The 23,961-nt window shown below is 40.3% G+C and overlaps 1 pseudogene; it reads right to left on the reverse strand.

Annotated features, from left to right (window-relative positions):
• Positions 1-10,343: 10,343 nt before the first annotated feature.
• Positions 10,344-19,441, reverse strand: LOC149172754 (BTB/POZ domain-containing protein At1g21780-like; annotated as a pseudogene).
• Positions 19,442-23,961: the final 4,520 nt, after the last annotated feature.

Consider the following 23,961-nt stretch of genomic DNA (forward strand, 5'->3'; position numbering starts at 1 on the left):
AAGGGATGCATTTAAGAAACCTTTCTTTAAATTAGATGTAAAATTTGATCTCCCATGTTTAACAGTGAAAGTAATGCAAAAAAGCTTAATAACTAGATTAGGTAGATTGAAATCTACGGCAGGATTTAGCAGATCAAGGAGGATGAGGCAAAGGTTTAGATAGCCTCTCTTCGTTTGAGTAGCACCACTCCTGTCTAGTGGGAGAGAAAATTATTAAGCAGTAAGAGTGTGGGTAATCTTCTTTCCTCATGGCCTAGTTTCATTTGTGCATTAAAGGAACAATTTTATCCCATGGGTTATAAGTAAAAAGTCTTAATGGATTGGAAATACTTATGGCAAGGTAGAGGTCAAGATGTTCAAAGCTTTACAGAGGTGTTTAGAAAGCAAGCACTTAATTTGGGAATTGCACTTGACTCACCTAAAGTAGTAACTAAGTATATTGGATAATTACATAGTTACCTTAGACATTCACTATTATTGTTTGAGCCAACTGCTATTGACTCGACCAGTGTAAAGGCCATCCATCTTTAAAACAGGGGCAAAAATGAAGGACATGATCATTTAAAGAAACCATATTTCAAACCTCCAAATGGAAAACCCAAAGTGAAAGGAAAAGGAAAGGATAAGAGGATGGAATCAACCAAGAAAGATGAAGGAGAAAGGCCTTATTGCACTCAATGCAAAAAGGAAGGTCATGACGACGATCATTGTTGGAAACTGTACCCAGAAAAGAGACCAAAGAAGTATGGAGGAAAAGGCAAGCAGAGGATAGTGGCAATTGTGCAGCAAGACCTTGGATCCGATTCAGGAGATGAAGCATTGGTCACAGCAACAGGAAAAAAAGGTACTCTTAGACCTCATGTTAATTCTAAATCACATGAAGGCACTAGTTCAATAGATGAGTCTCTTCCTAATGAACAAAAGAGAATTGAGCTATTTCATATTAGAGTTATCATAAATCATACAAAAGTGGAAACTCTATTTCATACTGGATCCCAAGAAAACTTAATTTCAGAGTCCTTGGTAAAGAAGCTAGGCTTAGAAACCCAACCACATCTAAAACCTTACCCACTTGGATGGATACATGATAAAGCAAAAAATAATGTAACTAAGTAGTGCAAGGTTAAATTTGTGATCGCTTCTAAGTTAGTGGATGAGGTAAAACTTGATGTGATACCATTGGATATCTGTGGCATGGTTTTAGGGAGTCCATATCTATATGATAGAAAGGAAATCTTCTTCCGTCATGAAAATAAATAACAAATCACAAAGTATGGGGTAGAATATATTGTAAAGGCTCATCAAACTAAAATCAATGCCAGCCTTGTAAGTGCAGGACAAATGAAGAGGCTAGTGAATTCCATTAAGGGTTGCATGATTATGGTTGTAAGGGGGAAAGATGTAGAATTATCTAATGCTTTCTAGGCTTTTGATCATGTGCATGAAAAGGAATTATGTGAATTAATTTCTAATTATGATGACATGTTTCAGGAACCAAGTGGATTACCTCCAAAGAGGGAAATCCAACATGAGATCCATTTGCAGCATGATGCTCCTTTACCGAATATTGGCATGTACAGGATATTGACCATTGAGATGGAGGAGATCAAAATGCAGGTGTAGGAACTATTGAACCAAGGGGTCATCAGACTGAGCACTTCTCCATGCGGCTCACCAATTGTCGTAGTGCCAAAGAAAGATGGCACATGGACGATGTGCATAGATTATCAAGCACTAAAAAAAATCACGTGAAAAATCGTTACGCTCTTCCGTGCATTGATGACTTACTAGATCAGTTAAAGAATGCTATCTATTTCATCGAATTCAATTTGCGTAGTGGTTATCACCAAGTTTGAATTGCAAAACAGGATGTGTGGAAAATTGCCTTCAAGACCAAACAAGGGTTGTTCAAATGGATGGTGATGCCATTCGGACTTTGCAATGCTCCAGCAACTTTCATGAGGGTCATGAATGATCTCTTTAGGCCTTTCATTGATGAATTTGTTCTTGAATATCTAGATGATATTCTTATCTTTAGTAAAAGTTGGAATGAACATGTATGCCATGTGAAGAAAGTGCTTGATGTATTGAAAAAAGAAAAACCCTATGTAAAATTGTCAAAGTGTGAGTTTGGGAAAACCTCTTTGATTTACCTAAGTCATATTGTTGGTCATGGTTAGCTAAAAATTGATCCTTCTAAAGTTGAAGCAATTGTGAAATGGCCTAAGCCTACTAATGTAACCGAGGTTCGTAGCTTTCTGGGTGCAATACAATATTGGAAGAGATTTATTGCTAATTTCTCTATTATTGTAGCACCCTTACATGCATTGACAAGTGTAAAGCAAGTCTTTGAATGGGGAGGAAAGTAGCAAAAGTCCTTCGAAATATTGAAAGAAAAAATCAACACCACACCTTTCTTGGCCTTACCAGATCTCCAACAACCATTCGAGATCGAGACAGACCCCAGCAGATATGCCATGGGAGTTCTACTGATGCAACAAAAGAAGTTGATATGTTACCATTCATAGAAGTTCTCGCAAGCTGTGATAAACTATCCCACTTATGACAAGGATTTATATGCATTGGTCAAGAGTGTGAAAATGTGGAAACACTACCTGATCAGCAAGGAGACCATCATCCATATGGATCATTAGCCCTTGCAGTATCTTCAGTCATAAACCAGGTTGCAGAAATCTCATCATTTCAGGTGATTGGGTTTTCTTCAGCAATTTCATCTGGTAATAAAGTATAAGAAGGGCACTAGAAAAAAGTGGCCGATATGCTATCTCGCCCTCCTATTTTTGCTTCTATTATTTTGCATAATGCTTCGTTATCTTTTGAAAGTTATGCTGAACAATATGCTAACGATGATGACTTTAAGAAGATTTATGCAAAACTAACCCATGGTTCATAGGTGGACAACTATCACTTGTAGGGAAAACTGATGTATCACCTTGGCAAATTATGCATACTCACAGGAGAAAGGGTACATGTAATCTGAGAGGTCCACACCTCCCTTGTGTCTGGTCATTTTGGTGTTGAAAAAACTTTATGTCATGTACGAAGATTTTTTTTTTGGCCTCATATGAAGAACATTTTAAATTGATATGTAAAGGGATGTGTGATGTGTTCTATTTCAAAGCCCTCTAATAGAAAACTCGGGCTCTACACACCACTCCCTATTCTGAGTCGTCCATGGGAAAGTGTGTTGATGGATTTTGTAGGAGGTTTGCCTTTGTATAGAAAAAGTCATGACTATTTGTATTTCATCATTGACCATTTTAGTAAGATGTGTATTTTAATGCCTTGTAAAAATCAGATCACTACAGAACAAACTGCTTATCTTTCACTTCAGCATGTTTGGGTCCATTTTGGGTTGCCCACATCAATTGTGTCAAATTAGGACTCTTGCGTTCTTGGAGTGTTTTGGACCAGCTTGTGGAAGATGATGGACACCAAGTTGAAAAGAAGCACATAATTTCATCCACAGACTGATAGATAGACAAAGGTTGTCAACTGCACTGTGGTACACTTGTTGCGAGGCTATTGTGGGAAACATCCTAAGTTGTGGGATGAACATCTTCCATATTTGCAACATTCCTATAACTGAGAAGTGCAATCATCTACGCATCACTCAACATTTGAGACATGTTTTGGCTACCTACCAAAAGATCCTTTTGATATGGTATTTGGAAGGCAAGATGGCTCCAGTGGATGTAAAACAGGGACAAAGTGTAGTGGTTCATTCAGCGGATCCAATTGATTCAGCAAGCAATACAAGAGCAGTTGGAGAAAATTCAAGCCCGTACATGGCTCGACATGACAAACATCAAGACGACCGTCAATTTCAAGTGGGCAACGAGGTGTGGTTCCATATCAGCAAGGAAAGGATGAAGGGAGAAGGGAAGAATTTGTGACCAATCCGTTATGGTTCATTCACCATCTTGGAGAAGATTGAAAACAATGCCTTCCATCTCGATTTTCCGACATATATGCAAATGTATTCCATAGTGAATGTGGAAAACTTAAAGCTATATGAGTGACCATTGATTATGGACACCGAAGAGGTGGTCACAGTGCCTACAGTTGATGAATTTGATGAGTTACCTGAAGATGTCATCCTTGACAGAAGAAGCAAGGTTTCATGATGGGGAGATGTGGAATACCTTTGAGTTGGTTTCAAGGGGATGCACCCAAGAAAGGAAAAATGGCTAGAAAAACAAAGAGTGAGGGAACAATTCCCTCACTTGCCAATTGACTGATAAAGCTTTTGGCAGTCCAAAAGCTCCTCAATGGGGAGGATTGATCCAGGTGGATCTCTAGACACCAGTGGCATGGAAAAGGCTCAAAATTCAAAGTGGCAGAGAGATGATTAACTTGACATTAGATCGAAGTGCTCATTGCCCTGATTCCAACGGTGCAAATGACACTCCAATCAAAGTTTGAATGAAGGAGATAGAGGCAGTCAAATTTTGGTTGACTTTTGCTAACTGGGCAGGATGAATGGAGACACAATTTGGACTTTTTCCAATGGATGGAATCTGGCCAACTCCAACCGGATTTTGGGTGAAATTGTCACCTTGTTAAAATGTTTCGGCCTAAAATTGGGATTTTCAAAAATTTCCATATTGTTTTGTATAACAAAAAATTATTAAAAAAAGGGTGGTGGGCCACCAACCCTGCCACCCTAAACCTTATAAAAAATATGTATTAATGGAGGGGAAGGCCACTACCCTCGGCCCCTCCCCTCATACCACGAAACTGTTGTGCATTTTAGGTGGGGTCATTACCATACATGCGTGGGCTGGCCCTTAGGGCACGGACCCAACATCCCACCACCGCCCGTTAAAAGGATACGATGCGTAAGGAGAAGGGATAGGTGAGGTGGGCAGACTAGCCAAGGTGGGCCCAACTCGACCATCCTTCCCACTTAATAATTTTGTTATGTAAAAAAATGGAGGGGGTGCAGTTTGACTGCCTGACCTCCTCCGTAACAAATAGATCCATAACCACTCCACCCAACAGAGTCTTTGAGAAGTCCACCAGCTTATTTTTTTATTTAAAATTAGTTGATCATTGCACCGAGGTAGAGGAGGAGAGCACATGTAGTTCAAGGCAGGTTATTTTGCAGGTGGGCCAGATTTTCACTTTGTCAGATTTTGATAAATTTTATATGGTTTCAGCATTTCTTGATGCCACAAACACAATGGTGTTGTCCAATTCTCCAACAGAATTCTTCATTTTTCAACCATTTTTTAGTATGGAGGTATAAGACTCCTTTTTCGGTAACTGTTTCTTGTACTCTTCTTTTTCATGCCACTTAATGAATGAAGGCCTCCCCATTGATCGAGGAGGGCCCAGAGACGTAGTCCAAATCGGACGAACTCCATTATCAAGTTTCTTGTATTCTTTCATGATTTTTGTGTTTCTCCTCTTCTCTCATGTGCACATTAAATTTCTGTGTTTAAGCTACAATTTATGCATGTAATTCTTTAACACAACTATAAGCAAAAGATTTTGGATCACTTGGAGTGTTGGGCTTAGCCTTAGATGATGTTCACCTTCCCTACACATTCCAAAAATCTCATGCACCTTTCCAACTCTTCATCCCACCAGTATTGTCCTCCAAAACCTCTCATCCAACTTCCTGTAGCAGTTGAGGACATCCTATGGCATTTCAGGACATCTTATAGCAGTTTCTTGTAACAAACCTATAGCACCTTGTTTTGACCCTATTTTGACTTGAAATGGTAGCCTAGCCTAGGTTAGGAGTAGGTTAACCCCTTACCTTAGACTTCATGATGATAAGAGACACCTAGACTAGTACTTTCACTCCTTTCCTTCCTGCAAGATCAGATAACATTAGCTCTTGTATATCTACGTTTAGCAATTATAACTTCATATATTCTGCAAGTGTGAATGAGATAGTTAATGAATGCATGTTTGAATTATGAGATTATTGAGTAAGATTCCATTTTCAAGCAAACCTAATAGCTAGGTGATTAAGTACAAGATTAGCATATCTTCCTTTCTATAGTTGATTTGTGTCATTTGATAGCATTACAAGTTGGAAACTTTGGTTTCCTAGTTTTACAACTATTTACCTTCTCGACACTAGAAATATCTTTACATTCCACTATTAGTTATCAGACTCCATTTAGTTTAATAGAGGAAGGATATGGAACTATAATGGTCAATTGCCCTAGGTGAGAAGTGACATGAGTAGAATGATGCATCTATTGTGTATATAGAACTATCACCTCCAAATTTGTACGAAACCCCACGTTGATAGAGTAAAGCTGGTAGCCCTAGGAGTTACAACAATATTGTTGCAATACTAAGCCTCATCACTTTTTGGCACCATTTCCGGGGAGGTGTCTAGGTAGATGTAGTTTCTGATTTTTCCTTCTATTTTTCATTTGCACGATAAATGTTATTGTTTCTTTCCTTTCTTCCTCGCATTTGGTTTCGAAAAAACTCATAAAAGGAAAAAATATATTTCTTTCATGCCTCGTAGGAGTAGAGATAGTTTAAGAAAATTATTCCCAAATACCCCCACACCATCAAACAATCAACCTTCCCTCTTCTTCGGTGACTGCCAACTTCCCTCTTTGACTGCAGGAGAGTTAGAAGACCCCTTAGGTGAAAAACCAGAAATATTTGAAGAGCCTATTGGGGAAGAAGAAGTAACCATTCCACACACTTACACCATGGTTGAAAACATAACTGAGGCTAAAATTAGAAAGACACCCCTACCATTAATTCCATTGGTCAGTTGTCTAACCTAATGTTGGGGATAGTGATTTTCCCAAAGTATCTAGACCCTAGAAGTCCTGTGGTAGATGTGCACATTGATGGCATAATTGTCCCTCACACCTTGATTGATATTGGGGCTGCCATCAATCTGATGACTAAGGAGACCACGCTCAAACTAAATCTCCAAGGATCCTTAAGAAAGACAACAATAATATTGCAACTAGAAAACAAATCCATAGTAGCACCTAAGGGATTTGTTGAGGATGTAATGGTCTCTATTGATTCCTGGGAGTATCATGCTGACTTCATAGTTCTCCAGCCCAAGACCAAATTCAATGGTTATTCTCTCATCCTTAAAATACCATGGCTATCCACTACTAATGCTTACATAAGTTGCAGAGTTAGGAAAATGAAAATTAAGAATAGGCATCTGTCGAAATAGTTGATCTTGTACCCTCCTTCTCAGCCATCCCTAGAGCATTAATTACCCTTATGGTTGGAAAAGGAGGAGTAAGATGAAGTATATCATACCTGTTAGCTCTGCTACAGTTCAAGGAAGCTGAGGTGGGTTTGGTTCTTGGTTTTTCTCAAAGGAGACCCTGACTGGTAGCTCTCTCCTTCCCCTCTGCCTCATCTGTCCTCCTTTCACTTCCATTTCCCGGGCCTAGCTATCAAAAATCATATGAAAGCCTTTACTCTTAAGCCCCAAGAAATAAGTTTAGGACCACATATAACCCGCGCTCACACTTCTATACGCCTCCGTAAAACCTTCACCATAACCCATCATCATTTGTTGATCACAACTATTGATCGCCCCACCCGGATCCAACGGTCCCTTACGACGTAACTTGCCTGTTTGTTCCCCACCGTCTGATCACCTACCACCCAGATCCAATGGCATCCACTCCTCCCGCACGCGCGAGCTGCTCGTGCTTTAACGCACGATAAAGGTGGTTTCTGCCACATCCCATCATCCACGTGTCGCGTGTTGAATGGGATCACGTGCCTGTGTACCTTTACTGCCCATCCTCCGAAAGAAGTGCGGGAAATACCACTTGCCGCCCAAACCGTTTTTCCCACTTGTTATCTCTCGTGCACCTTCGACACCCGATAACCGTTGGATCTACTTGCCTGAGATCCAATGGCCTATGTCCATCCCAATCCCATATCTCTCGATTCCTCCTACAAAATGATCCTCATCGTCCATCTGCACGATCCAACGGCCAGATATTCCTTCTCCATTCGTCTGTCATGCAGTCGTCTTGTCCTTGACCTGTCCCATGCATTCGAGGGACGAAGATGGCCAATGTTCAGTACTTTGTGCAGTTACTCCTCAACCACCATCTTCAACAAATAGTATGGCCTAGATAGAAAAGGACTAGCGTCAAGGAGATAAATGTATTTAACAAGCATGGCATTTTATCTCATACAATTCTCTACCTGCTCGAGAAGGATAACAGAGTACCAGAGAACATCAAATTTATTCATTGAAGTAAGAAGATAGCACCAAAGACTCCATTAGATAGTTAAAGCAGTTGGTGGTCAATTATGACCCCTCCACGCCTAAAACATCAGAGCATTTTTGTAATCAACCTCTAGATATACCCAGAAAACAGAGGTAATGGGGGGATGGTTGTTGTTTTGATGTAAGGTTCAACTTTTGGAGACTGTAACTGCTTTGATACTTGCAGCGTCTCGTCAGCATTTTCAGCTAATACAAGCTTCTTTTGCTGTTAATTACTCACTTTCCACCTCTTTTCTGTTCTAGGTTGTACTTAATCTGCATTTTTTTTCTGAACTCTTGATGTGTTGCATTAGAGGGGTTGTCATCCCACCTTTGTGTTACAATATTGTATGTATTAGTGAATCTGTTAATCAAGTTTCTTTTCACTTAGTGACAGAGAGCTGTCATCCTATCTGTGCACTAGGGAATTAGATTTGTAGACATCTTTACCGGTTGCAGCTAACCTTCATAGGGTCCTGTGCATCTGCTGGTGTGGTCAGTATTCCCCATATTCACCCAATCCTTAAACTGTGAGTAACTGTTGGTCTAAAGCCTTGTAGTCTGGGGGTGTTCACGCATGTTTGGAGTCAAGCAAAGTAGAAGTGGTTATCTGGCTTGAATATGCATCATTCCTTCCATTCATCCATTTCCAACATTGATTTGAGTTTGTGATGTCCCGAGCATCTCCGAGCTACAGCCTAGGAGAGTTTCTTGGGGTGACAACATCGATTGGTGCCATTGCCGGGGAGAGGAGTTTGAAGCTTAGCTTCCCTGGGAGAATGACACAGTTCCATGCTTTGATGATAGACAAAGTCTAGACACATTTCTAGTTGTAATCATCTATCTGCCGACTCTACTAGAGAACCTACGTGGTGGCGACTCAACGTTTTAGTTCTAGCTCAATTTGTAAGGCATGCCCAAAGAAATCCTTAGAAATCACTAGCTGACCCAGTGCCTGACCCTAAGAAGATTGCTAAGCAGAAGAAAACATCACAGAAAGGAGCATCAGCTTCAGGTAAGCCCAAGAAATCCTTTGCATCTTTGAAATAGAAAGTTATAGCTGAGGATATATAGTTTGAAGATTTAAAGCCTAGCATTGTCTATCAAGAAATACCTTCAAAGATTCATATAGCTCCTTGTTCAGTGTGTTAGCACTCGAATCTGCCTCAGGCTGAGGAAGGCAAAACTCAAGGCAACATCAAACCAAGTTTAGCCTCGTAGCTAGCCCTATGAGGACAGGAGATGACTCTCTCTAGTCAATCTCGATAAAATGAGCAATAGGGTGCGAGATGACTTGAAATGGGAACTGATTTTAGGCTAGTAAATATATATGAAATGAGGTTTTTAAAAAATGACTGGGTTTTTTGGGCTGCATGGGGCAAAGACAGCAAGAGCAGAGATTTAATCAAAGGCACAGATTATTCCATAAGGCGAGGTAGGAGTGAAGTTTAACAATTAACTTTGAAATAATATGGGATGAAAAGACTATTTAAAGAGCTGAAAAGGGAATTAATCAATGAGTCCTTTACAGACAGAAGACAATTACACAAATACTGAAACGCTCTTTCGAGGCAGAGCAAATAAATTTGGTTCTACCTCCCACACTGCAAAGCATTCAGCCGGAAATGATAATGAATGAAACTATGAAACATTACAAAGACATATGAAACAGAAGAAAAACATATGCTAAACTTTCACACCACAAGAATCTTACAAATTAGAGTTGTGCCATTTAATTATTTTCTCTGTCCTTCAACTGTAGAATAAAACTCTGTATTTCTCCTCCACACACCTCTCCCAGAACTCAGCACCCTTACAAAATGAATTTTCATACAAAATAGATTTCATCTGAGGGAAAACAAATCGATGGAAATTAGGGAGCTGGAAAACCAATCGACGAAGATAGGGAAAGCACTGTCCATCTGTGCTGGGGACAGAGCAGCGTTACATTTTTACTCGGATCTGAGAAAGTGACATCTGTAGGTGTGAATCCCTTAAAATTGTAACTGAAATTAGAAATATACCATTGCTTCCTATTTTTGGCTGTGGTAGGTATTCTTCATTTAATTGGGCGTTTGACCTTTCACCTTATCTTTTGCTGTTTAAAACCAATTTTTGTAATTAGCGACAGATCCATCAAATTTAGTATATCTGGAACCTTGGATTCTTCATGGCCTCTGTCGAATTTATCAGCAACCTTCAATAAAGCTATTCTATGGTTCCAAAAGTCCTCATGTTTGATACCTCCATAGATGTAGCTTAGAAGAGCCATGCAAGCTTCCATAGATATGTCTTCAATATTAATTATCGATGATTCTTTCTCTTTGAGATCATGCAAGAACATACTCTCAGAAACAGGGGATCGCGCTGCTAAAACAGCCAGATGTGTTCTAACACTACCATTAGCAGTATTAACAATTACATCCGTGTGAAGACCGTCATCCAACATATGAGAAAGGAATTTTGATGCACCCTTAGTTGCTTGACACTGCATTGCTCCTTCATTGGGCCATATTGAACAAGTTTCTCAACCATTCATGGTAGCAATTTTTAGGTTCAGGAACTCCACATTAATTATAAAACGTCCATGAAAGCTAGAATCTATAGGCCACACAAAATCCTCACTGCTGCAGAGCGACTTATCAGAGGCTGATGATGTCCAAATGATGAAAAGAGATCCTGGTTGTAGGCCAAAATCCCTTTTCTTAAATAAATCTCAACCCCTGAACCTGGGGGTTATGACCCACAAAGTCCTATCGGAAGCATTATAAGCTAAAGCCCTTTATAACCATGGACTTACGATTTAAAACCTTCCTTTATAACTATCGGAAGCCACCGCCCAACCACGTTATTAAATAGTGGCGCTAAGCTTTAAAGCCCGCGGTCACATATATATATATAAATATACGGGAAACATCACAAAAACCCGCTCCAATCTGCACATATGGACTTCAAATATTATATGCCCGCCTTTATAATTATCGGCGGTTCCGCCGATTCGCCATCGCAACAAATACTTAAGTCTCCTTCTTTCCTCCAAAGCGACGGACCCGACGTCCCTTTATGTTGACCCTTAATACGATTTCGGGTCCGAAATATCGGCGATCTTATGGGCGGGTTTGTAACCTGATGCCCCTTTATGCTCTGTTCCATAATATTCCGGGTCCAGATGTCCGCACAGTTCCAAAGGCCCTTGCGGACCCGACAACCTTTTATGCTGCGATTTATATTACTTCGGCTCCGGGATATGGGGTTATCACGGCCTCTTGTGATGCGATGGTTTTGCGGACCCAACGCCTCCCTTGTGTTCCTCTTTATAAAGTTTCAGCTCTAGAATGTCGGAGCTTTCGCTTCGGCGGTTCCAAAGGCTGTTACATTTCTCCGATCACCGATATGCGATTTAATCGTGACCGTTGATCTGGCCACGATCCAACGGTCTACGATTAATCGCTATTTCTTCTTCGTAGATCTTCAAGGTCCCCTTTGATTACTTTAAAACGATCTTTGTCGATGCGACACGCTCTCAACTGTTGATCTAACTAATCCAACGACTGCCGAGCGTTGTCTTCACTTCTTTGCGATTCTCATGAATTGCTTCTTAAAAAGGTTCTGGTCTTCTATTACTTCGCCCCGCGCTCTTCCTTCTGGGTTTAAGCCCTTCACTCCCTTTAGTCTCTGTCTTTCTCACAGATCTTAATGGTTCAATGCGCTCCAAGGCTATTCTGTCTTCACTTGGATGAAAAAGGCTCCTCTTAATTACTTATTCCCCTGTGTCCCGCAGAGTTCTGTCTGCGAGTTGTTCTTCTCAATTGAAAAGCGCCAGTTCCAGATTCTGACTCTGAAGGTATCAGACCTCTGGTAAGAGCAGGAACCCAAGCTTTCAATCCTCCATTGTGCGAGCCTTGCAGTTGTCTCTTCCTTTGTGAGGAATAATAATTTAAGAAATTCTCGATCGGGGAGATGTATAGTGAAGGGGATCCATAAATGCTCGAACGTTCTGCTCTTGATCCATGCTAGACTTTTTAGAACAAATTTGACGATGGATCATTATCCTGGAAACTAGTACTGCTATGCTAAAGACATCACAGAGTGGAAAAATTATCTCTGCCATATGTTTTGACGATGTTTTCTTTGAAATTTTGGCTGTCTTGATGAAACTTTCGGCATCTCTTTGCGGGGACTGTGTGACTGGGCACCTGGCTTTGAAATCCATGACTGCATCTGAAAATGTCAACTGGCGATATTTTGGAAAATTTTGTCATAAATGACACTGTTTTGACTTTTCTTCAAAACAGAGTTTCGAAGAAGAGTCAAAGTCTATCTTTGTGATGATGGAACTTTGCGGATCATTTCTTTGCAAGAACACCCTTCTGGCCTGCATGGCTTTACCGAACATATTTGAAGACCACATTGATCAATCCCTAGACCTAATGACCAAAATGACCTCTGCCAGTTTGAAGGACTAGATCTTGACTGTTATGGAAATTTTGATAATTTGACACGAAGACATAAGCCAGCAGGTGCCAGACACGAAGGGAACTTGACTAACATGACCTTCTCCATCAGATCATGGCATGCCCCTAGCGGAATGCAGCTGAATGAATGGAGTGGGGCACCTAAGAATGAAATGCATAAAGAGTTTTGATCTCTGACGGAGGACTGACCAGACTGACTCTAACACAGTGAGGTCCCTTTGGATCTCAGTCCAAAGAAAGCCTTCCACACAGTCCATCAATTTCCCTCATTTCTGTTATCTATTTCATCACTTCCTACCATTCAATCTGCGAGTATCCTTCCACATATCTCAATCATGGTAGGCCAACAAGCACCCACGAAGATGGAAAGAATCATAGCTGCTAGGTATGGACCCCTGGTCTTGCCTGTTCCTTCGAATGCTATGCCTGCAGGAGAATATCAGAAATATATGCCCAAATTCACTGGTACAGAGGGAGTAACAGCTGAAGAACACCTTGAATCTTTTTATAGTTATGTTGATAACTTAGATATCAGTGAAGATGATGTGTGGATGAGAGTGTTTGTCCAGAGACTTGATGGGGAGGCTAGAAAATGATTCAGAGAATTGCCCCATAGGTCCATAACAGACATTGAGGCATTGGATGATGCATTCCTGAAGCAATGGGGAGATAGAAAAGATCTGCTCTACTACCATACAGAGTTTGGAAACCTAAAGAGAGAGAATGGGGAATCATTGCCTGATTTTAATAAAAGATTTAACCATATGTATAGTAAGATACTAGCTAAAGTAAAGCCTACCCCCACCTCTGCCAAACTCACTTATGCTAATGCTTTTGACTCAGATTTCTGCCTGCTGTTGAGAGAAAGAAGATGTGCCACTCTAGCTAATATGCAGGATGCAGCATTGGAGGTGGAATCAAACATTATGGCTGCAGAAAAGCTTAAAAGTCATGCTGATACAAGGAGGTAGAGAGGTGAGGCTTGTTCTTCCTTTGCTTCATCTTCCGAACCTAAACTAGATAAGATGGCTAAAATGATAGAGTCATTGGCTACTAAGATATCCAAGCTGAAAGTTGAGCAGAGTTCTGGGAAAGCAAGGTTTCAAAACACATTTGTTCCAAAAAATCCAAATCCATTCAGAAGGGCAAATGAACAATTACAAGTCATTTAAAGGGGTAAAGAAGCAAATGAAGAACAAAAAGTTAAGGCCCCTTTCCAGAATGTAGTCATGAAGGAGGAGCAGTTTGAAGAGGAGGATGAAATTCGTTGCATGGAAGACAAAGGTAGTGCTACCTTTTTGACATTGGCTGCATATGAAGAGTCACTACTGTAGGATCAAACCAGTCAAGAGTGGGACAGAGAGGCTGTTCTGCAGACTGGTGAACAACAAAGATATAATCTCAGGTCAAAAGCAAACAATGTCAAGGAGAATCCTGCCCAAAGAGCTGTTGTCCAAACAGAGCAACAGAATATCAGATAGAAGAGGCCAGCAGCTGATCCAGTCATCCTCAAAGCACCAGCTCAAGAGGTAATAGGTCCTGATAAGTCGGCTTCCCCTTTTAGTTTTGAGTCAAAAGTCCAAAAGTTAAAAATATTTGTGCCTCTGTTAGAACTTGTAAGGAGTGAAGTGTTCAAAAAGTCTATCCTTGAGGCTCTTGAGTTGAAAGCCACACAAGCCCCCACTGACTATGTCAATTTGCAAGATGACAAGCCCGCAGTTGTGCTTAGCCCCATGATGAACCTGTTGATAATAATTCTCCATCATTTTTTGTCTCCTTGACCATTCATGACAAAATCCTCCACAATTGCCTGCTAGACACAGGGGCCAGCTACAATTTGATGCCTAAAGCTGTCATGGAAGAGTTAGGCCTTGACATCACCAGACCATATCATGACTTATTCTCATTTGATTCAAGAAAGGTGAAGTGCCTAGGATTAATCAAAGACCTAGCCATTACCTTAACTGAGCTGCCCGTGAAGAGTATAATGATGGATATTGTGGTAGCAGATGTCCCTCCAGGTTTGGCATGTTGTTGTCTAGAGGGTGGATTAAGAGACTAGGTGGGACATTACATAATGATCTATCTTATGCCACTGTCCTAGTTTTTGGAGGAGAAAGCAGGAGATTGTACAGAGAAGCACAGCTGGCATACATCATCAGTGATGAGAAGAATCCTTCTAATCATCCCATATATGTCGTGGACGCTGATTTTGGAGCATGTATTCTCCAAATTGAAGAATCCCAGAAGGCCTCAGTGCAGCTCAAAAAAATAACAAATCAGGTCGAGGGAGAGCAAGGAAGTCAGGTTTGGGAAATTTTCTTTAATGGAGCATGTTCTAGGGAGACTGCAGGAGCAGGGGTGGTGTTGATATCTCCAGAACAAGAAAGCACCCATCTGTCTTTCAAGTTGGCCTTCCAAGTCACTAACAATATAGTAGAATATGAAGCCCTGTTGTTGGGCCTGAATGCAGCTAAAGATAGAGGAATCAGGAATATAAAGGTGTTTGGAGATGTTGATCTTATCATTTAGCAAGTAAACAGAACATTCCAACCAAAACATCCAAGGCTGAAAGCATATAGAGATGAGGTATGGAGACTCAAAGATTCCTTTGATAATTTATGTATCTCATACATCCCTAGAGCCAAAAACTAGCTTGTTGATTCCCTTGCTATGTCTAGTAACATGTTTATTCCTCCCATGCCTCCAGGACTACTTTATGAAGTCCAGATGAAATACAGACCATCCTTGCCTGATAATGTCCAGCATTGGAAAGTCTTTGAAGATGACGATGAAGTAAATAGGTTCGTGCAAGTCATTGATGAATTTTCTGAAATGCTAATTGACCAAGAAAATGAAACCTTGGAAGAAGGTTCCCAATCCCAGCTTAGAAATAGAATTGGCAAAGATAGCATTGTTCAACTGCCCAGCAATCATGTACCCAAGGGTCTAATTCCATTAGAAAAGTTGTTTGACCAAAATGATGTTCATTATAAGGCTGCCCAGAAAGAAGACCAATCTGCAGTCTGTAAACATAATATAGGGAGTCTAGACTAGCCTAGATATATAAATCTGTCCACCCATCTGTCTGCTGCCCAAAGTGCTGAATACTGCAATTTAATGAAGCAATTTGCTGATGTCTTTGCCTGGGAATATAGTGACCTAAAAACATATGACAAAAAGATTATCCAGCATAAAATCCCTTTAGAGAAAGACACCATCCCTTTCAAGTAGAAGCTGAGACCAATAAATCCTTTGCTCCTTCCTTTGATTGAAAAAGAAATAAAAAAGTTGTTGGCTGCCAAAATCATAGTTCCTCTCAGATATTCAAAATGGGTATCCAACTTAGTGGTAGTAAGGAAGAAAAGTGGAGAAATCAAACTCTGTGTTGATTTCAGAAACTTAAACAGATGCTCTAAGAAAGACAACTATCCTCTACTAAAGATGGAGCATTTGCTACAGAAGGTCTTAGGAGCCAAGGTGATGTCTTTCCTGGATGGATTTTCAGGCTATAACCAGATTTTTGTACATCCAGATGACCAAGAGAAGACTGCATTCACCACTCCTTGGGGCACTTTTCTATATTCCAAGATGCCTTTTGGATTGATGAATGCTAGAGCCACCTTTCAGAGAGCTATGGATATAGCATTTGTGGGAGAGAAGGATAAGTTTGTCCTTATTTACCTTGATGATATAACAATATACTCCAGTAGCCATCAAGACCATTTGTAGCATTTAAAGAAAGTGTTCCTGAAGTGCAGGAAGTTTGGGATTTCAGTCAATCCTAAAAGGTCACAGTTTGCTTTAGAGGAGGGCAAGCTGTTAGGACATGTTGTTTCTACCGCAGGTGTCCGAATTGACCCTAAAAGAGTAAAAGCAATACGAAATTTGTCTATCCCGAGATCAAAGAAATACATCAAGTCCTTTCTGGTCAAAATAAATTTTGTAAGGAGGCTTCTCCCAAATTTTGCAGAACTTGTAAAGCATATTACCTCCTTGATGAAAAATGGGTCAGAGATTAGGTGGAATGATTCAGCAAGAAAATCTTTTGAGTCCATTAAGAAAGCTATTATGGAAGCTCCTAGTTTAATCAGTCTGGATTACAGCAAGGAGTTTCACATATTTTCATTTGCCTCTGAAGTTATCCTGGCAGCAGTTTTATTGCAAGCAGATGAAGAAGGTTTAGAGCATCCAGTGGCATTTTTCAGCAAAACATTAAGGGATGCTGAGCTGAGGTATGATATTATGGAGAAACAAGCATATGGTCTTGTCAAGTCTTTGAAATCTTTCAGATTTTATATTCGACATTCCAAGATAATCGCATATGTACCCTCTGATTCAATAAAAGATGTCTTAACATATCCTGATGTCGATGGAAAAAGGGCTAAATGGATTGCAAAGTTAATTGAATTTAATATAGAACTGAAGCCCACCAAGCTGGTCAGAGGTGAGGGCCTGGCCAAGTTAATGGCTGAAGAAAATTGCAGAACATTGGACATACATTTCATGGGCATAATCTCAAAAAATGGTTAGGCAAAGGAAGAAGAAACAGTTGAACCAAAAAAGAATCAGACATTGGCTGAAAATCTAGCTTCTTATGATTGGTAGTCTGCAATAGCTAAATTCTTACTGAAGCTAGAAATCCCTCCAAGATTTACTCAAAGTCAAGCCAGAACTATCAAACTTAGGGCAGCAAAGTATTGCATTCATGAGAATCTGCTTTATTGGAGGGATCCTTCTGGAATCCATAATAACTTCCATAATAGCCCTGCATGTGTGGAGGGCATCATTATTGGAAAACTATAGCCCACAAAATTCTTAGAGCTAGGTACTATTGGCCCACCTTGTTTTCTAATGTCTTTTCATTTGTTAAATCTTGTGACAGGTGCCAAATATTTGAAGGAAAGCAACAATTAAAGTCCCTACCCTTGAAACCAATACATGTAAATGGACCCTTTTAGCAGTGGGGCTTAGACTTCATTGGAGAGATCAATCCACATTCTAGTGGCCAACACAGATGGATCTTAGTAGCCACTGATTACTTTACTAAGTGGATTGAAGTAATCCCTACCAGAAAGGCTGATCATAATGTGGTCATCAAGTTTTTAACAGAGAATATCTTCCCCAGATTTGGGTGTCCACATAAAATAATCACAGATAATGCAGCAGCCTTTAGGGCAAAAGAGTTGGTGGATATGTGTGATTCAATTGGCATCAAACTAGTTCATTCCACCTCATATTACCCTCAAGGCAATGGCCTAGTAGAGTCTTCCAAAAAAAGCATGATAAGAATAATTAAAAAGATGTTGGAAGACAATAAAAAGAATTGGGATGCTAAGCTTAGGTATGCACTATGGGCTGACAGAGTAACCACCAAGAAATCCACAGGGAATTCTCCTTTCAAGCTGGTATATGGCACTGAGGCTATATTCCCCATTCAGTTAACTCTCCCTGTGGCAAAATTCCTTCAAGAAGAGCAGAATGAGGAAGAGGACATGGCAAAAAGGATCACTGATTTAGCAGAGATACATCAGATTAGAGAACAACTGGTGGAAAAGTTTGTAGCCCATCAAAAGAAGATCAAGGAAGCTTTTGACAGAAAGGACAAATCAGACAACTTTCAAGTGGGAGACTTGGTTTTGAAGTGGGATGCACTGAAATAGAAAAAGGGCAACCATGGGAAGTTTGACGCTTTTTGGACGGGGCCTTTTATTATTTCTCAAATCCAAGGGAACAATACTTTCATGCTGCAAGGCATGGGAGGGAGACAATTTTTGATGGCCCAGTTAATGGGCGGTTTTTGAAAATCTATGTTATTTAAGGCCTTGGCCTTAAGGTTGTAAATATATTATTTTATCAGTTCTTGGTGTAGGTTCAATCAGACTCCATGCCCAATGGAACACTAGGAAATTTTGTTAATTGGTTTTCACCGGAAAGGCATTGATCTATAGGTTCTTGAGACCTCACAGGGAGGATCTCATCCACAGAAGGAGCCAGTGTTAGCTTTGCTATAGTTCAAGGAAGCTGGGGTGGGTTTGGTTCTTGGTTTTGCTCAAAGGAGACCCTTAATAGTAGCTCTCACCTTCCCCTTCGCCTCATCTGTCCTCCTTTCACTTCCATTTCCCAGGGCTAGCTATCAAAAATCATATGAAAGCCTTTACTCTTAAGCCCTAAGTGATACGTTTAGGACCACATATAACCCGCGCTCACACTTCTAAACGCCTCCATAAAACCTTCACCGTAACCCATCATCGTTTGTTGATCACAACCATTGATCGCCCCACCCGGATCCAATGGTCCCTTACCGCGTAACTTGCCCATTTGTTCCCCATCGTTCGATCACCTACCACTCAGATCCAATGACATCCGCTCCTCCCGCACCTACGAGCTGCCCGCGCTTTAATTCACGATAAAGGTGGTTTCCGCCACATCTCGTCATCCACGTGTCGCGCATTGAATGGGATCGCGCGGCCGTGTACCTTTACCGCCCATCCTCCGAAAGCGGTGCGGGAAATACCACTTGCCACCCAAACCATTTTTCCCACTCATTATCTCTCATGCACATTTGACGCCCGATAATCATTGGATCTGCTTGCCTGAAATCCAACGGCATGTGTCCATCCTGATCCCATATCTCCCGATTCCTCTTGCAAAAGATCCCCGTTCTCCATCTGCATGATCCAACAGCCAAATCTTCCTTCTCCATTCGTCCATCATGCAGTCCTCTTGTCCTTGACCTGTCCCATGCATCCGAGGGACGAAGATGGCTAGTGTTCAGTATTCTATGCAGTTACTCCTCAACCACCATCATCAACAAACAATATGGCATGGAGAGAAAAGGACCAGCATCGAGCAGATAAATGTATTTAACAAGCATGGCATTTTATCTCATACAACACTCTACCTGCTCGAGAAGGAAAACAGAGTACCAAAGAACATCAAATTCATTCATTGAAGTAAGCAGATAGCACCAAAGACTCCATCAGACAGTTAAAGTGGTTGGTGCTCAATTATGAGCCCTCCAGGCCTAGAACAACAGAGCATTTTTGTAATCAACCTCTAGATATACCCAGAAAACAGAGGTAATGGGGGGATGGTTGTTTTTTTGATGTAAGGTTCAACTTCTGGAGACTGTAATTGCTTTGATACTTGCAGCGTCTCATCGGCATTTTCAGCTAATACAAGCTTCTTTTGTTGTTAATTGCTCATTTCCACCTCTTTTTTGTTCTAGGTTGTGCTTGATCTGCATTTTTTTTTTCTGAACTCTTGATGTGTTGCATTAAAGGGGCTGTCATCCCACCTCTTTGTTATAATCTTGTATGTATCAGTGAATCTGTCAATCAGGTTTCTTTTCACTTAGTGACAGAGAGTTGTCATCTTGTCTGTGCACTAGGGAATTAGATTTGCAGACCTCTTTACTGGTTGCAGCCGGCCATCATAGGGTCCTGTGCATCTGCTGGTGTTGTCAGTATTCTCCATATTCACCCAATCCTTAAACTATGAGTAACTAGTGGTATAAAGCCTTGTAGTCTGGGGGTGTTCACACATGTCTAGAGTCAAGAAAAGTAGAAGTGGTTATTTGGCTTGAATATGCATCATTCCTTCCATTCATCCATTTCCAACATTGAGTTGAGTTTGTGATGTCCCAATCATCTCTGAGCTACAACCTATGAGAGTTTCTTGGGGTGACAACAATACCATGTCCTATCCAATCTATACCCTAGATGCTATTATAGGAGGGGGAGATCTGATGAAGATGACCTCATTGATTAAATCCTCTAGAACCAGCGCCCCAACACAATGCCTCTTAATGATCTAGTGAAGGAATCCGAAGATAAACCTATGATTAATTTATGCCTAGTGAACCCAAGTGTTGCACACGTCAAGATGGTAGAATTTTATCCATCTATGACTTTTAGTATCAACTCCTCTCTCTCAGCAAAGCAAGAAGCGAAGTTGTGTAACTTGTTGTGAGAACACTTAGAGTCATTTGCCTGAAGGTATAAGGAAATGAAGGGAGTGCATCTTTCAGTGTGTAAGCACCACATATACATCAAGGAAGGTTGCAAACCAGTGTGCCAACCTCAGAGGAGAATGAACCTAGCCCTCAAAGACATAGTCAAAGAAGAATTTCAGGAAGTTGTTGGATTTAAGGTTCATTTACCCCATCTGAGATAGTGAGTGAGTGTCCCATCTAGTTTTGGTCCCAAAAAAGAATGGGAAGTGGAGGATCTGTGTGGATTACAGAGATTTGAAAAAATCCACTACAAAAGAACATTTGCCTCTACATTTCATTGATCAAGTCTTGGATGGTCTTGCAGGGAAGAAGTTCTTCTCTTTCCTAGATGTATTCAATGGTTATAATCAAATCCAGATTAGCCCAGAGGACCAAGATAAAACCACCTTAACTTGTCATTGGGTTACCTTTGCTTATAGGGTCCTTTATTCTGGGTTATGTAATGCCCCTACCAATTTTGAAGGGGAAATTCTGAGCATCTTTGATGAGCTAGTCCATGATTGTACAAATCTATATGGATGATTTCACTCCCTATGGGTGTGACTTCCTAGAGGCCCTCTCTAACATGGGGAAAGTACTAAAGAAGTGAATCAAAATGAACCTATCACTTAGTCCTAAAAAGTGTGAATTCTTGATGAATGCATGGAGTGTTTTGGGTCATCCAATATTCTAGGAAGGAATACAAGTGGACCCAAATAAAATTTCCATCATAGAAAAGGTTCGTACTCCTCAAAAGAAGTGGCATGTTAGGAGTTTCTTGGGCTAAACAAGATATTATAGGAGGTTTACTAATGACTTCATCAAAGTAGCCTCACCATTGTTTGTACTGCTAGCCAAGGACTCCAAATTGTGTTCGTAAGATAGTTGCCAAGAAGCTCTAGAAATCTTGAAGGACAAGTTCACTACTGCACCCATACTTAGAGGCCCAAATTGGGCTGTCCCTTTGCACATCCATGTTGATGCATCTGAGAAAGTTGTAGAAGATGGTCTAGGGTAGATAGATGAGCAATTTCCTTATTCCATTTACTTAATTAGAAAAAATATTTCTAAGGTTGAACTGAATTACACAGTGATTCAGAAGGAAATCCTATTTGTTGTCCATTCTTTGAATAAATTCAAACACTACATCACTAGTTATCAAAAATTTATGCATATTGACCATGCTTCTATCAAGTACTAAACGAGTAAGCCTGATGTGAATACTAGAATTATTATATGGTTTATTTTATTACAACAAATTGATTTAACCATCACTGATAAGCTACGTAAGGAAATTGTAGTTGCATATTTTTTGTCTAGACTTGCTTTGTCTAGATGTGAGGAAGGGATGGTTGATGATCAACTACCAGATGAGCATTTATTTGCTATTTTAGTTCTCTATCCATGGTTTTCTTACATAGAAAACTACCTAGTTGCTATAAATTTCCCTCCAAATGTATCATCTAGGGAGAAGAGAAGGATTGTAAGGAAGGGTGCCCCAGTTAGATGGATTGGAGGCAATCTCTTCAAAATAGACCCAGAATAAATCTTGAGAAGGTGTGTCATGGAATATGAAGTCTTTGACATCCTCTTAGACTATCATGATGGGCCTTGTGGAGGTCACTTTATTGCCAAGAGGACATATTTCAAGGTACTTCAAGTTGGCTACTATTCGCCCACTTTCCACCAAGATGCAAGAAGATAAACTAGTCGATGTGATCAATGCCAGAGGATGGGGAGACCTACTCCCATGGATGAAATTCCCTTACAACCTCAGATGGCTTTAGAGCCATTTGACAAGTGGGGAATTGATTTCATTTCGCCAATTGATCCACCACCAGGGAGAACAAGTACATAATTGTATGCGGTGATTATTTAACAAAGTGGGCTGAGACCAAGGCTATCAAGATAGAAACATAGGAGAAAGTGGTTGAGTTCTTAAGGGAGAATGTTTTCTACAAATTTGGGTACCCTAGAGAGATAGTCATTGATCAGGGATCTCAATTCACATCACATCTGATTGAAAATTTGTTAAGGCAGCATGGGATAAAGCACAAAAAATATACTTGCTACCATCCTAAAGCCAATGGACAAGTAGAGGTCACCAACAAAGCATTAGAAGGCATTCTCACCAAGGTTGTGAGCAGCAGTAGAAAATATTGGGTTGATAGACTAGTGGAGGCCACTTGGGCCTATAATACGAACTAGAAGACAACCACTGGTTTCACCACTTATGACTTGGTCTATGGAAAGAAAGCTCTGCTCTCCATTGAGTTTGAGTACGACACCTTGAGAATGGAAAAATAGATAGAATTTAATGTTACAAAGGCACAAGAGGAAAGGATGCTCCAGTTTAATGAACTATATGAATTCACCACGCAGGCCCTCCAACACACTAAAGTTATCCAAGTATAGAGGAAGGTTTGGCATGACAAGAACACTAAGGATGATTTCTTAAGAAGGGGATTGGGCTCTACTATATGAATTTACGTCCAAGAACTTCAAAGGAAAATTGATGATAAGGTGGTTAGGCCCATACCTCCTATATAAGTTCCATGATAATGGAGTTGTTTAGATAAGGACCATTGGTGGGGAAGTTATTTCCTTGCTTGCCAATGGATACAGATTGAAAGCTTACAAAATACCTCTCTATAGGGAAGAGTTCATCAACAACATAAGAAAGGAGGTAAAAGTGATTTGAAGTGTCCTAGCATCCAAGTCAGAGCATTCTTAAAAACTATTTTTTATTTGTGAGAAAAAAAAAAGATAAAAAGAAAAAAAAATAAGAGGCTTGGATGAAAAACTTCATGAGGCATCTTAGGCAAAACCTTGGGTTGAAAACCTTCTTGAGGCAACTCAAGAATGAAAAAAGGCAAAAAAGAAAAATAAAATATCCCTAGGTGAAAACCTTCATTGAAGCATCAAGGCAGGCATGCAGGTTGAACACCTCTCTTGAGGCAGCCTGTGTCCCTCAAAAAATAAGAAAAATAAAAAGAATACCATGAAAACGAACTCCAACCTGTCCATAAATAAATTTTGTCATTTTTCATGTTTTTTAAGACAATGGAAAATGCAGAGTTTTAGGGACAACATGCTCAAGTTTCATTTCATTTCTCCCTCCATCCATTCGATCTCATCTACTTCAATGATGTCCCTGCTACTCATATCCATTTTTAGGACTCAAAAATTAGTTTTTTAGCATTTTCTTGTTTGCTAGAAGAAGTCATGTA

This window comes from Pinus tabuliformis, chromosome 4_2 (genome assembly GCF_031772625.1).
Source record: "Pinus tabuliformis cultivar Carrire ecotype Pingquan chromosome 4_2, CPIR1, whole genome shotgun sequence".
In the NCBI taxonomy this organism is placed as follows: Eukaryota; Viridiplantae; Streptophyta; class Pinopsida; order Pinales; family Pinaceae; genus Pinus; species Pinus tabuliformis.